This window comes from Copadichromis virginalis, unplaced genomic scaffold, assembly GCF_057382275.1.
Source record: "Copadichromis virginalis isolate Kocher_CV1m ecotype Utaka unplaced genomic scaffold, C_Virginalis_male_GT1.1 unmapped_scaffold_1, whole genome shotgun sequence".
NCBI classification, from domain to species: domain Eukaryota; kingdom Metazoa; phylum Chordata; class Actinopteri; order Cichliformes; family Cichlidae; genus Copadichromis; species Copadichromis virginalis.
In genome coordinates, this window is record NW_028188589.1 from 9,870,632 (window position 1) to 9,885,781 (window position 15,150).

General features: G+C 42.7%; 1 long non-coding RNA gene across 1 annotated transcript; it reads right to left on the reverse strand.

Annotated features, from left to right (window-relative positions):
* Positions 1-8,915: 8,915 nt before the first annotated feature.
* LOC146679794 (uncharacterized) lies at positions 8,916-10,473 on the reverse strand. Its single transcript, XR_014918588.1, has 2 exons — positions 10,203-10,473; positions 8,916-9,878 (listed from the first exon to the last, which is right to left on the reverse strand). It is a non-coding gene; the product is annotated as an uncharacterized LOC146679794 (long non-coding RNA).
* Between the last annotated feature and the right edge of the window lie 4,677 nt (positions 10,474-15,150).

The window sequence follows — 15,150 nt, forward strand, 5'->3', positions numbered from 1 at the left end:
CATGTATACTAATCAAAGTTATACATGAGTAACGACATTATTAATAATGATTAATAATAATAATTCTAATGCCAACATGATGACTGTTCATAGCTCCTGCTTTGAAATACTGAACTTAAACATTGACCTGATGAAAGATCACAATTCACAGTGGCCCACTGTCAGAATCATTCTGAATATAAACTCATCGAGTTAATCTGAACCTTTCTCAAATGTGCTGTGAATAAATGCTGCTGCAAGCCACTGTGGGAAAGCTGTGTTATTATCATGGAAACATCTGTGACACATTCACAGAGGACGAGGACACAAAGGGACGACACGCAGAGGCTGTGTTAAAGTCAAAAATCCAAATCTTTAGTCCTAAACAGGCAGTGGTTACAAACAGGAAGACGAGCAGTCCATTAAACAGTCTACAGGGTCAAACATACAGAGAATTCAAACAGCTATTAAAAACAAATAACTGGACACTGAAAAACTTCAGTGATGTGTGAGGCACCAAAGGGAAGCAGCTGAGTATATTCAATGAATTCTCTTCAAATACAAAGACAGAAACTCCTACAGGCAGCATGCAAACTGAGCAGGATACACAAAGATCAGAGATTACAAAAGAAATCAGAAAAGGATTTCAAACTTACTGAGAGCAAGGCCTCTGTTACAAATCTGTCTAATAGAAAAACATGCTGTACAGATACAATACGCTCAGTGTTCATGGTCATTTAAAAACTGGCTCTACCTGAACCACTTCAATATTTTATGAAGTCACTGAGTCGACCATTTCTACAGTTTGTTTCCTTCATTGCAGTTAGAGTGCGGCTGGTAAGGATGAAAACACACACAGAGCGTAAATTGTCTTTGTTAGTAACAAACGTCAGCAAAGAAAAGACAAAACACACAAACACTCTCATGATATTCATGAATCATTAGAAAGCATCCAAACATTCTGCTCGTGGACTTTTACAGTCTTATTTGCACTCGCTCATCTTCATAATCATCCTGATCAATACATGACAGGGGAGGCTTTGAGGTAGGCGGGGCTCTCTGCTGATGTCAGCATGAAAGGCAGGACCAGCGTCTGCCACATGTTGGTGAAACATCACAGTACACTGGCGTGGTTTCCTTTCCAGATGTTGGACGTTTGACACTTCAACGTTGAGGCCAACAAGAAGACACAGTTTTGGGTCGGGTTGCTGCAGGGTTTCTAACTGAGCAAAAGCAGAAGCACACAGACCAACAGGGATCAGATGCTGAGTGTTAGAGGAACATCTGTGCTGATCACTGAATGCTGCTGTGGTCTCTTGTTGAAGTTGGCTGGTGGGACAGTCTAATAGTGATATCCTGCCCATCGGAGGAACACTTTTAAAAACACATGCAATACTTTGTTTGTATTACAGTCACAGTTTATGTTATTTTTGTCCTTTAAAAGTGTTGCTGTACTATAAAGTCCTATAATTTGAGGCTAAAATGGCTCAGAGAGTCTCTCTCTCAGAGGATCTCCTTTGAAAGTGGAGACGGCTTTATCCGCTGATCCACGTCACTTTACCTGGATGTTTTCTTTGAAGCTGGATGAAGACTCCTCTCCCTCACTCCTGCTGCAGCTGTGTGGTCCAGTTGGCCTCTGAGGTCACAGTCAACATCTGTAGCAGAAGAGGGGAAATAAAAGTCCAGGTTACCAAAACTGGGAGCTTTTCCAAAATAGAGCGTAACTGGACTTTTTCAGCCTTACAGGCAGATAGTCGTCTGAAGCTGCAGCTTTTTAGCTTTTTCCAATCTCTGCTCTCGGCTTTCTTTGAGAACATGTCTGCTTTCTTGGCATGGGTCTGTCTGCTGTTGGTGAAGAGACTAAATCCACATACTCGCTACTAAGATCTCCTCAAGTAGTCTCAACCAGATTACAGTTTAAGAGTAAATGTCTCCTGAGAGTTTCACCTTGGGGAGATGCTGTCTTGCTAACATGCAATCATGAGCATTAATCTATGAGGTGAAAAAGTCATTTTAAAAGCTCCAGCCACAAGTTTTATTTCATCTGTGTTTTGGTCAGAGTCCCATCAGACCTCCAGAATGGTGTCAGAGTGTTTTCTATCCATGTGATGAGCACAGGCCTCAGGTCCAGACCTCCACGGGCACCATAGCCTCTTTGGAGCTAATAGGTGCAAGAAGGTTTTGTTGGGATAGGAACTGAAGAGGAAACTGACGAGGAAGGCAAGGATCTTCTTCAGCTCCTCCGAGCCGGGACCTCTTTGTGTAGGCCAGCATTGGCCAGGTAGCCCTCCAGCATCGCTGGATGGCCGACAGTGGAAAACCTAGAGGAGTAGGAGAGAAACAGCAGCTTGGAGCATGTCTTTATACTGTTTAGTTTTTAGAGCCACAGACTTTCTTTTAATGTCATTGTTCAGGATCTATGACTGATTATGTATTTATTGTATTCCTCCATGACTGTGTGACAGCAAGTGGAAAAAACCAGCTTCACCTTTGTTGATATGCTTGTAATTTTAATATTGATTAAATGGCCATGAAATAATAGAAAGCTCATATATGAAAATGTATTTTAAGAAGTAAGATGTTAATCTGAGTACAAAGGAGTACACTCACCTTCTGGTAGATGGAGGTGTAGCGAGCGCTGGTGAACATCCAGGCCTCCTCGTAGAACTGATCACTGATTGGATCCAAAACATCGATGGAGGATCTGTGTAAGCGCTGAGGATCGTCCTGATGGACAGAACAGAAGGAGAGTGAGACAAGTGAAGATATACTAAACAACACTGTGACATGAACTGAGCCACACACAGTTTGATTCACAGGTGATTGACACATTATTTGACCACGAGCAATCTTTTCTGGTTTGACGCCGTCTTTGTAGCCAGAAACCAGCTCTCTCCTCGGCTTCCTCCACTACACGCTTCCCCCACGCCAGTCTCCTCCGTCACTATAAAGGGGAGAGTCATGAGCTCCATCACCCTCACCTGTGCCGTCCAACGTCCCGCCACCAGCCTCCACTGCAGCAGGCCAGAGACCACACCCCTGCCGCAATAAGTAAAAGTATATCCTTGCTGTACCCTTAATGCTAAATGTGCTAAATTAACTGCTGCCTTTGCCCCTTTGGGATTATTCTTATGTCACTGGGATGTTGACCTTTGACCTTCACATTAGAGAGATGGGCAGACATAATTAGTGTATGAATTTTAAAGTAACAGGTAATAAAGAGAGTGTAGTAAATGTAGTCAGGTTTATTACTCTGTATCACACATGAGTGCCCGAGGGAGGCGGGGCTGACTGGGGAGACACAGGAAACAGAGAGACAGGGCTGACTCGACATGAAACGATGAAACGTGGGACACGGGAACAGAAACTAAACACAGGCTGAAATGAACACTGAGGGAGGGAGAACTAAGATTACTGAGAGCCTGATAAATAAGAAGAACATGTCATGGTTCGGATTTTGAGGAAGAGACTACGACTGCATGGTCTCAGTTGATGTCAGAATAGTGATTTTTATTATACATATGTACATATGGGGAAGATGAGCATCACAAGCCTTTTGAGCCGATCTCCCCCGAACAACCACGTCACAAGGTTTTTATTACAATGATGACGTCAAGTCACATGATAAGTATCAGTCAGTTCTCAGAACTCAGAAAGTTCCCCCTATATGGCCTCCAGATGTTTCCACTCAGTCCAGCACTCAGAGAAAACCAGTGTGTGTGTGGTGTGTATATCTATTGTTAGTGTGTGTGTGTCAAACAGGGACCATGTCCTGAGACGCCCTCACAGTTAGATATTACTGGAAATGATAACAGGGTGGGCCCACTCAAACAGTTCTCCCTACATGGACTTCAAATGCTACTTTTAGAGAAAAACAAGTGTGTATTACATTGTACATTTTGTGAAAGTGTATCTATCAGAAAAACTGTCCTCAGACGACCCTCCTATTATTACTAAGTGTGAGTGTAAACGTGCATGTGTTATACAAGTGCGTGCATGTGGTTACAGGCCGGCGTACGTGCAGAACTGAACGCAGACAGGCCAAGTACTGATCATCTGTGTGCATTAATATTTGGTCAAAGTAACCTAGATGTGATTCAAAGATTATTCTGTCAACTGATTCAACAATGGTAAATGATTAGTCAATGATAGCTGATTATAAGAATACAAAATAAAATATCTCCTGGTCACAAACAAAAACCAAGAAAAACAAGAGTCAAAGAAAAGCAAAAACACAAAGCATTGGGCCAGGACCCACTGCTGTGACATTTATATGTGATAAAAACATTAAAAACTGCTCAGATGTTGAAATCTTTCTACGTATACTTTAGGTTCAGCTCTCCAGCCTGGCATTTGGTTAAGCATGATTCAAACATTTGATTTTGTTTAACTGGTTTTAATTATAGTTACTTTTTGTGAACATTTGTTGCAGCATTTAAAAATACATCATTTATTTTCAAACTTTTATTTGATTTAGAGCATCATATTTGACCAACGTAAATGTTTTAATTTCATATAAAATAACTGAAGCAGTGAACTAAATATCTGAAATCTTTCCTTCCTTAAAAGTTATAATCCTACTTAAGTTATAGTGCAAACGCTTAAGCAACAAATATACTTGATGCTAATTAATTAATATTTCCCTTTGATGTTGCAACTATGCGGTCACTTCTGTCTTTAAACAAAATAATATTTTCCAGTTACAGAAATCATAAAGTCCAAACTAAAGTGCTACTGTTGCTATATGCATTTTATATAAATCATGGATGATGGTCCTGACATGAAGGAAGAGAAAGTTACAGGTTGCATCCTTTGACTTTGTCTCCGTGCCTTTGGGCGATTTTCAGAAGGACAGATGTTTCTGTTCAATTCTTAAATCAATTTTTTCAAACACAAACACTATTTTAAAGCTTCTAGAGAGTAAAATATTCATGATAATTATAATAACAATAATAAAAACAAAAGCTCTCAGATCCATCAAACCAAGCAGCAGAAAGAACAATAACTGAAGAGAAAACTTTAACCTTGTAGACTTCATTATGTTCCAGCTGCTCTACAGACGCTGTGACCTCGAACTTAAGCAGGTCGTAACGTATGTGCAGCTCAATAACTTCATAATCAGACCCTGTGGTATTTAGGCAGCAGAACAACTAAGAATAACAACTACAAATAATGTTTTTAGGTTTCTGTTGTACTGCAAGGTTCTGTACAGGAGAACCAAACCAAGAGCAAATATTACGTCTCATTTACACCTGAGCACGAAGAGCCATCAACATTTAGCAAATTGAATCATCTTTGTTTAGATGCAAGAAGAATCATATAGAAATGAAAAAGTAGAAATAGAAATCCAGAGCAAAGATATCCTCTAATTCAGCGTAGCACATGTGCAGCTGCTGCGATTCACGTAAGCATTCGGCTCGTCGCTGTTGCAGATTTTTCTCTCGCTGTTCTGGCTCACAGCGCTGCAAACACAAAAATAAATATCCCCAAAGGTGTGAAAGGGAGCTAATTAGTAAGAGTATTGTTACTCTCCGCAGGAGTAGTCCAGCAGTAGAAATCAGTCCAATAACAAGGTGTGTAACATCTTGCCATCATTGCCTCCTCCTGTGTCTTATGTTTTACGGAGTCGTGGCTCTGTGAGGACATCCCGGACTGCGCGCTCAAGCTGGAGGGCTTTCATCTGCTGCGCGCGGACCTCTCTCTCTCTGGTAAGTGCGCAGGCAGCTCAGTGCGCACTCGCGGAGCAGATTCTCCACATGGAGCGGACATTCCCGGACTCTCTCATCATTGCTCTTGGGGACTTTAACAAAGCCAATCTGAGCCATGAGCTTCTGAAATATAAGCAGTATATTAAATGCCCGACCAGAGAGGAGAGGACATTAGACCACTGCTACAGCACGATCAGCGGGGCCTATCGCGCGGTGCCCCGTGCTTCACTCGGACTTTCTGACCACGTCATGATCCACCCAATCCCCGCGTACAGACAGAGGCTGAAGCTCTCCAAACCTGTCGTGAGGACCAAAAAACTGTGGAGGAGCTTCGCACGTGTTTGGAGTCTACAGACTGGGACACATTGAAGGCTGCTTCTAACAGCTTGGACGAGTTTACGGACACTGTCACCTCCTATATCCACTTCTGTGAGGACAGCATTGTGCCATCACGCACCAGGGTGAGTTATAACAATGACAAACCCTGGTTTACTCCTAAACTCAAAAAGCTGTGGCTGGAAAAGAGAAAGGCGTTCAGAAGCGGAGACAGGGACTGCTACAGAGAGGCCAAGTACAGGTTCACTAAAGAAGTGGACATTGCTAAACATCAGCACTCTGAGAAGATGCAGCAGCAGATCTCAGAGAATGACTCGGCCTCTGTGTGGAAAGGTTTTAGGAATATCACAAACTACAAGCCTAAAACCCCCCACTCCACTGATGACTTGCTCTTAGCCAACACCCTTAACAACTTTTACTGCCGTTTTGACGAGCCATCAGGCAGCCTTCACACCTCCAACGGCCCCAACAATAGAGGCACTTTGGACACTAATTCCCCCACCTCTCCCCCCTCCATAGAGCCATCACCACCTTCAAACTGTTCACCTACAACACCCCCCTCCTCACCCCACACAAAAGAGGATTTCACACCGCCTCCTCCCACCACAACTCTTCATATTCATGAAGCAGATGTGAGGAAGCAGTTTAAGAGTCTGAATGCTCGAAAAGCTCCCGGCCCAGACGGTGTGTCTCCTGCCACCCTCAGACACTGTGCAAACGAGCTGGCCCCAGTGTTTTCTGGCATTTTCAACTCCTCACTGCAGGCATGTCATGTGCCTGCCTGCTTCAAGTCCTCTACCATAATCCCTGTCCCCAAGAAACCTAGGATCACTGGACTAAATGACTACCGACCCGTGGCTCTGACATCTGTGGTCATGAAGTCATTTGAGCGCCTGGTTCTCTCCCATCTCAAGACCCTCACGGCCCCCCTCCTGGACCCCCTGCAGTTTGCATACAGAGCCAACAGGTCTGTAGATGACGCCATCAACATGGCCCTACACTTCATCCTGCAGCATCTGGACTCCCCAGGAACCTACGCCAGGATCCTGTTTGTGGACTTCAGCTCTGCCTTCAACACCATCCTTCCAGACCATCTCCGAGGCAAGCTTTCCCAGATGAATGTGCCTGATCCCATCTGCCGGTGGATCACTGACTTCCTGACGGACAGGAAGCAGCATGTGAGGCTGGGGAAGAATGTCTCGGACTCCCGGACCATCAGCACCGGCTCCCCTCAGGGCTGTGTTCTTTCTCCTCTGCTCTTCTCCCTGTACACCAACTGCTGCACCTCCACCCACCAGTCTGTCAAGCTAATCAAGTTTGCAGATGACACCACCGTTATTGGGCTCATCTCGGACGGGGATGAGTCTGCCTACAGGAGGGAGGTTGAACGTCTGGTGTCCTGGTGCAGCCACAACAACCTGGTGCTGAATGCCCAGAAGACAGTGGAGATTATTGTGGACTTCAGGAAGCACACAGCCCCACTCCCCCCCATCATCCTGTCTGACACCCCCATCACCTCTGTGGACTCATTCCGCTTCCTGGGTACCACCATCACCCAGGACCTGAAGTGGGAGCCCACCATCACCTCCGTCATCAAGAAAGCCCAGCAGAGGATGTACTTCCTGAGGCAGCTGAAGAAATTCAACCTGCCAACACGGACGATGATGCAATTCTACACTGCAATCATCGAGTCCATCCTCACCTCCTCCATCACCGTGTGGTACGCTGGAGCCACTATCAGGGACAAACAGAGACTGCAGCGTGTTGTGCGCTCTGCTGAGAAGGTGATTGGCTGCAGACTCCCATCTCTGCAGGACCTGTACACCTCCAGGACATTGCGGCGTGCAGCTCGGATCTCAGCTGACCCTTCTCACCCTGGACACAGTCTGTTTGACCTGCTCCCCTCAGGAGGAGGCTCCGGTCCATTTGCACCAGAACCTCTCGCCACAAGAACAGTTTCTTCCCCTCTGCTGTTGGACACATGAACAATAACCACATGATTGTCCCCGCCACTAACACATGACCCTACGCTGTGTCACTGCATCATTCCATGTTTGGCACTGATCACCACCTGCACTCATGTATATATCTTTCTACGTAGCACTTTTAATTCTTATTCTTACTTTTATTTATTTATTTATTTATTTTCATGTCTATTTAAGTGCAATTTTTTTATGACAGTATGTTTGCACTGAAGCACCGCAGCAATTTCCTAATGTTGTAAACCTGCTCAACATTTGGTAATAAAACCCTTTCTGATTCTGATTCTGATCTAGCAGGGTGACAGAAAAACCCAGGGTAACTTCTAAGGACCTCAACGTCTCTCTCACATTGTGTTTTTTAAACATGCTTCCATTTGTCACTTCAGTCTTTACTCTGAAATACAGGAAGAGAAATCATGGCTGAAACAATTTCTCATGAAACCAGGGGTGTGGTCCAACAGTCAGTTTGGTGAGGAAGGTTCCTAACTGAGAGAAGTGACCCAGAAGTATCTGTGTAGCAGCCACAATGAATCCAGATCATGAGCTTTATTAACTGATCAAAGTCTCTTCTTTCATCTTCTGTATCATTCAGTTTGCATTGGTAATGCCCATTATTGTAATGCTTTTTTAAGACCAGCAAAACTTTATTTCACTTTGGGTTAGCTGGGATAAGTGATGGATGGAGGGAATTTTACTTCAGCCACAGAAATCCTAAACAGGAAGGAGGAGCAGAGTTACAGTGGATCACTATCCAGCAGGGAAACAAGGTTTATTTCAATTTCTTGGCCATGAGTGAGATTTACTGAGTGGGCAAATTAGGGAGACGACACCATCAGATCCCGAGCCCTCCATGTGTTAATCAAGAGACGGCTGCTGTGCTACATCCATAAATAATGAATAAATTAGGAGCTAAAGCTGAAAGGACAGTTTATTTGTACCATCAGTGAAGATATTTTACATTTGAATTTTTTATTTAACATTTGCAAGATTCAATAACATAAAGAACCTGAACAAGAAAACATTTATGTGGATCAAAATACATTAAAACAAAAACTTTATAATAGGAAACAGAGTTTTCAACCAACTGATGAAAAGAAAGCTAACCACTTGACATGAACACTACAGTAGGACAGTTTTGAAAGCTTAAAATGGAACTAGGGGAAGAGTTTGATTCACAGCTGCCTCATCAGATTTTTACAGGAGATTCTATCTGAACTCTGTGGAGCCTGATCTCAAGCTTTTTGAGTCCGACACAGAAACCAGAGGATCTTTCTGTGTCTTCAGATTCACTGTGATCCAGTGATGGGAGTGATTTCAGCCCTGAGTGATCGCGCTGATGTTTGCACAGAGCAGACAATGAGGTGAATGTTTGGGCACATTGGTAACAGTGAAACAGTTTATTAGTAACATGGGATCGTTTGTGTGCAGAGTATGAACTGAGATTCCTGAAGCTCTTGTCACACTGGTCACAGCTGTAGTTTCCTTCCATGTGTGCACGTTCATGAATGTTACGACTACCTGAATGTGAGAAGCTTCTCTCACAGTGTCTGCACTTGTGTGGTTTCTCTCCTGTGTGGACTCGTTTGTGTGTTTTAAGCTGACCTGCAGTGGTGAAGGATGACCCACACTGATCACAGAGGTGCTTTTTAACCCCACTGTGAATCAGTTCATGTTGTTTTAAGTGATTTGTTTTGGTGAAGCTTCTCCCACATTCTTTGCAGTATTTCAGTTTGTCTCCAGTGTGTCTACGTTGATGTACTTTTAGGGTCTTTTGCTGACTGAAAGTTTTTCCACAGAGGTCACAATGAAAGTCTTTCCCACCACCACAGTGATGACAGGGTTGAGAACTGGATCCATCTGTGTCGCTCTGCTTCTAAACAAAGACACAAAGACAGTGTAAGTCAGTCCTTCAACATTTGTATCCTGATTTCGCCTGAAATAAAGAGCATCTCTGCAGACGTCCAACTACATTTGACTGTTTCAGTTAACACACTCAGTTTACTGGGCTGCAATAACTACAATACTACCACCATAATACTACAGTAATACTAAAATCATAACTGAAAGGAAAATCTGAATAATCACTCAGAGCTGCTTTTCCATGCAGTAGAATTGCTAACATGCTAACACAGTTTAATGAGCAGAGTTGTTCCAAACAGTCAGGCTAAAATGACAAGATAACAATATAAATACATACCTCACAGTAGCTGCACTTGTAGAGTCTCTTTCTGGTGTGGATCTGTTGGTGTCGTCTCAGGTGATGTGGAGTTTTAAAAGTCTTCTCACACAGGTCACATTGATAAGGTCTCTCCTCAGTGTGGGTAAACATGTGTCGTTGTAAGTGTGCGTCTGTTGTAAAGTATTTGCCACACTGTTCACAGCAGTACACATCATGTCTGGTGTGAATGCGTAGGTGTGTATTTCGGTACCCTCTCTGGCTGAAGGTTTTTCCACAGATGTCACAGCTGTATGCCTTAATTCCAGAGTGGGTAACTAGATGACTCTGTAAGTGGCTACTTTGAGTAAAAGCTCTGCCACACTGATCACAGCTGTACGCTTTAACTCCACTGTGGATGAGTTGGTGTTCTTTTAGGGAACGCTTGAAGGAAAAAGACTTTCCACACAAGTCACAGCTGAACGGTCTCTCTCCAGTGTGGATGACCTGATGCTGTTTTAGTGAAGCCGTCACAGTAAAACCCTTCCCACAGTCGTCACAGCTGTATGGCTTAATTCCAGAGTGGGTAACTAGATGACTCTGTAAGCTGCTACTGCGAGTAAAAGCTCTGCCACACTGATCACAGCTGTACGCTTTAACTCCACTGTGGACGAGTTGGTGTTCTTTTAGGTGACCCTTCAAGGAAAAAGACTTTCCACACTCGTCACAGCTGAACGGTCTCTCTCCAGTGTGGATGACCTGATGCCGTTTTAGTTTAGCCCTCACAGTAAAACCCTTCCCACACTTGTCACAGCTGTATGGCTTAATTTCAGAGTGGGTAACTAGATGACTCTGTAAGCTTCTACTGCGAGTAAAAGCTCTGCCACACTGATCACAGCTGTACGCTTTAACTCCACTGTGGATGAGTTGGTGTTCTTTTAGGTGACCCTTCAAGGAAAAAGACTTTCCACACTCGTCACAGCTGTATGCCTTAATTCCAGAGTGGGTAACTAGATGACTCTGTAAGTGGCTACTGTGAGTAAAAGCTCTGCCACACTGATCACAGCTGTACGCTTTAACTCCACTGTGGATGAGTTGGTGTGTTTTTAGGTAACCCTTCCTGGAAAAAGACTTTCCACACAAGTCACAGCTGAACGGTCTCTCTCCAGTGTGGATGACCTGATGCCGTTTTAGTGAAGCCTTCAGAGTAAACTCCATCCCACACTCGTCACAGGTGTGTTTTTTCTCTCCCTTTCTTCTGTGAGGTTTGTCGGCCTCCTGAGAGCGCTGACTTCTGGCTCCATGTTGGTCCTGCAGTGACAGAGATACAAACAGAGGCAGTGAGTGAAATGCAGTCGTGGAACAAACTCAACCTTCAAACTCCATTAACACTAGTTTTAAACCTGAAGGTGGAGCGTGGCACCAAACACCTTAAAGGTCTCTTATCCCCACCTGCTGGTAGTTCTAACACATTACATCCAACCTGCTGTTAAAGATAATTCATGACTGTTCAAACACTAAAATCATGCACGCACACACACACACACACACACACACACACACACACACACACACACACACACACACACACACACACACACACACACACACTATTTTATAATTTAGATTATTTTGTTGTTTCCTATTACATATTTCTATAATTTGTATAGATTTATACAGAATTATTCAGTGATAATAAATCCTATGTTTGTTTATTCTAAAGGAACCCCGTTAGCTTCCACAACAGATGTTGCTCGTCTTCCGTCAAATACTCACATAAAATATTACACAATAAAGTGGATTCAAGATATCCACATAATTTCACTCTTACATCCACAGTGAGGTTTCACAATTGTTCAAATATAAGCAATCAATAATAATAATAATATCAATAACATTGAGGCACATTACACAAATTTCAAAAACAAATCATGTCTTACAATATTTACAACAACTAAAAGCTCTGTAAATCGGCTTTTAAGTCTTCATTGAAGTTTTGAATAATTCTCTAATTTTTTAAGGCAACTTATTCCACTTAAAAGTTGCTCTAAATGTAACAGTTTTACAAAACGTTACTTTTAACTCGAGCATTTACTAAATTGCAGTTTGTTGAAAACTGTGTAATATGATGATGTATTTCATCTGGATACTGCAGCTGAGCAGAATAAATGTGGTGTGTTTAACAGAATTGCTTTCTTTAGAACTACAAGTAAGCCATAGAATATTTTAGCCTGTACAGGAAGCCAAGAAAGGTTATTATGCATTTTATCAATATTAGTATAGTATGAACATCTTCACACTAATCTGGACGCCTTATTCTGGACTAACTGAAGTCTGTTAAGATCTGTCTTATTAGCTGCTGACCAAATGATTGAACAATACTCCAGATGAGACATTACTAGTGCATTAATGACATCTTTCATAATGAAGAAGTGATACACAAAGAGCATTTCATAGCCATAGCTATGCCTTGTCGGCAGAGTTATGTGACATTAGTGATGTTTGTACTTTCAGCGTTAACTTGGTTTTAAAGCCTTTAAAATATACGCCGTTCAATAGTCGACCTTCATCTGACAGAGAATGTGATGATTTTGTGGATAATTAAAGTCAGTCATATATCCACAAACACAACAAGCTGAAAGTCAGTGATGCTGCTCGGTTTGCAGTCCTGAACATCACGGCACAAGCAGGATTCACTGCACTGTTAATGTTAGCTGTGTTATATTGCTGCCTCTGTTCGGTGGTGTCGAGCCAAACGCACTTTAACGTGTGTTTGAACGAGCTGACGGTTCACTCGTTAAGCTGAAAGAAAGATGCTTTAATCACAGCAGTCACACATGTGTCCACTGCACCATCTGGAACTCTTCTTGTTTACACTCGTAATAACACAAACACTAAATCCTGCTTCTCTGGTGCTGTTGTGTAGCAGTGTGTACACCTGAGACTGTCACCTGTGTCTGTCCTGCACTCTCTCTCTGTTTCTTTCTCTCTGATTGTGGAATAAAAGTATGAACATGTGTTTATAAGTTACACTTGTGTCTGAATCCTGCAGCTTATCACACATTTGATTTCCATGTGTGACGACTGCAAGTGTCCAGAGTGAGGACAGACTGAGGGAGCCACTGCTGCACATCATCTGTGAGGCTTTGCAGCCCTGATGATCCACCAGGACAAACTCAGCAGTGTGTGAGGAAGAGGAGGAGGAAGAGCCAGCAGCAGCTGACAGATGGAGAGAATAGACAGACTGTTCCCTGTTTGTGAAGGACTGCTAGGAAAGTTTAACATAACTGTCTGTGCTGAATCAGTCTTATTAGGTAATGTTCAAATAATGTGATCATCCCAGTGTTTTCAGTGTGGGAGAAAGTACTCAGGGCCTTCAAGTTACACACTATGAAAGGCAGCAACAAGTTTAATGTTCAGAAACCTAAAGTCTGTATCAGCAGCAGAATGGAATTAAAAATAAATGTTGGTTTCAGTTCTATGAAGCTTTGAGTATTTTGGATCAGTAGCTGCTGTGTTTGTTGCATCATATTGCTGTAATTGTTTATATGCTTTATGTATATTTCAGTAAAATCATAATTCACGTCGGCAGTAATGACACCCGGTTACGCCAATCGGAGGTCACTATAATCAATATTGAATCTGTGTGAAACGTTGCCAAAACAATGTCGGACTCTGTAGTTTTCTCTGGTCCCCTCCCCAATCAGACCAGGAGTGACATGTTTAGCCGCATGTTCTCCTTAAATTGCTGGCTGTCTGATTGGTGTCCCAGAAACGATGTGGGCTTCATAGATAATTGGCAAACCTTCTGGAGGAAACCTGGTCTTGTTTGGAGAGACGGCATCCATCCCACTTTGGATGGAGCAGCTCTCATTTCTAGAAATATGGACAAATTTATTAAACCCCCCAAAATATGACTATCCAGAGTTGGGACCAGGAAGCAGAGTTGCAGTCTTACACGGCTCTCTGCAGCTTCTCTCCTCCTGCTACCCCCCCCAAAAACCCGTCTCCATAGAGACTGTGTCAGCTCCCAAAAAGACAAAAAACAAACTAAAAACCAGCAACAAACAACTTAAACATAAACAATTACAAAGAAAGAACAATACAGTATCCACATCTGAACCAAAGAGTAAAACAGTGAAATGTGGATTATTAAACATTAGGTCTCTCTCCTCCAAGTCTCTGTTAGTACATGACTTAATAATTGATCAACAAATTGATTTAACTTCCATGTAGATGCTAAAAATGACAGCCTCAACATGGCATTTAATCTGTTATTAGACTCAATTGGTTTCTCTCAAAATGTAAAAGAACCCACCCACCACTTTAATCACACTCTAGATCTTGTTTTAACATATGGCATCGAACCTGAACATTTAACAGTGTTTCCTGAAAACCCTCTCCTGTCTGATCATTTCCTGATAACATTTACTTTTACAATAATTGATTACACAGCGGTGAAGAGTAGACTTTTTCAAAGTAGATGTCTTTCTGAAAGCGCTGTAACTAAGTTTAAGAATATAATCCACCCACTGTTATCATCTCCAATGCCCTGTACCAACACAGAGCAGAGCAGCTATCTGAACGCTACCCCAACAGAGGTCGATTTTCTTGTTAATAATTTCACCTCCTCACTACGTACGACTCTGGATACTGTAGCTCCTGTGAAAACTAAGGTCTCTAATCAGAAGTACGTGACTCCGTGGTATAATTCTCAAACACTTACCCTAAAGCAGATGACTCGTAAGCTGGAGAGGAAATGGCGTGTCACAAATTTAGAGGATCATCATTTAGCCTGGAGAAATAGTTTGTTGCTTTATAAGAAAGCCCTCCGCAAAGCCAGAACATCTTACTATTCATCACTGATTGAAGAAAATAAGAACAACCCCAGGTTTCTCTTCAGCTCTGTAGCCAGGCTGACAAAAAGTCAGAGCTCTTTTGAGCCAACCATCCCTTTAACGTTAACTAGTAATGACTTCATGAACTTCTT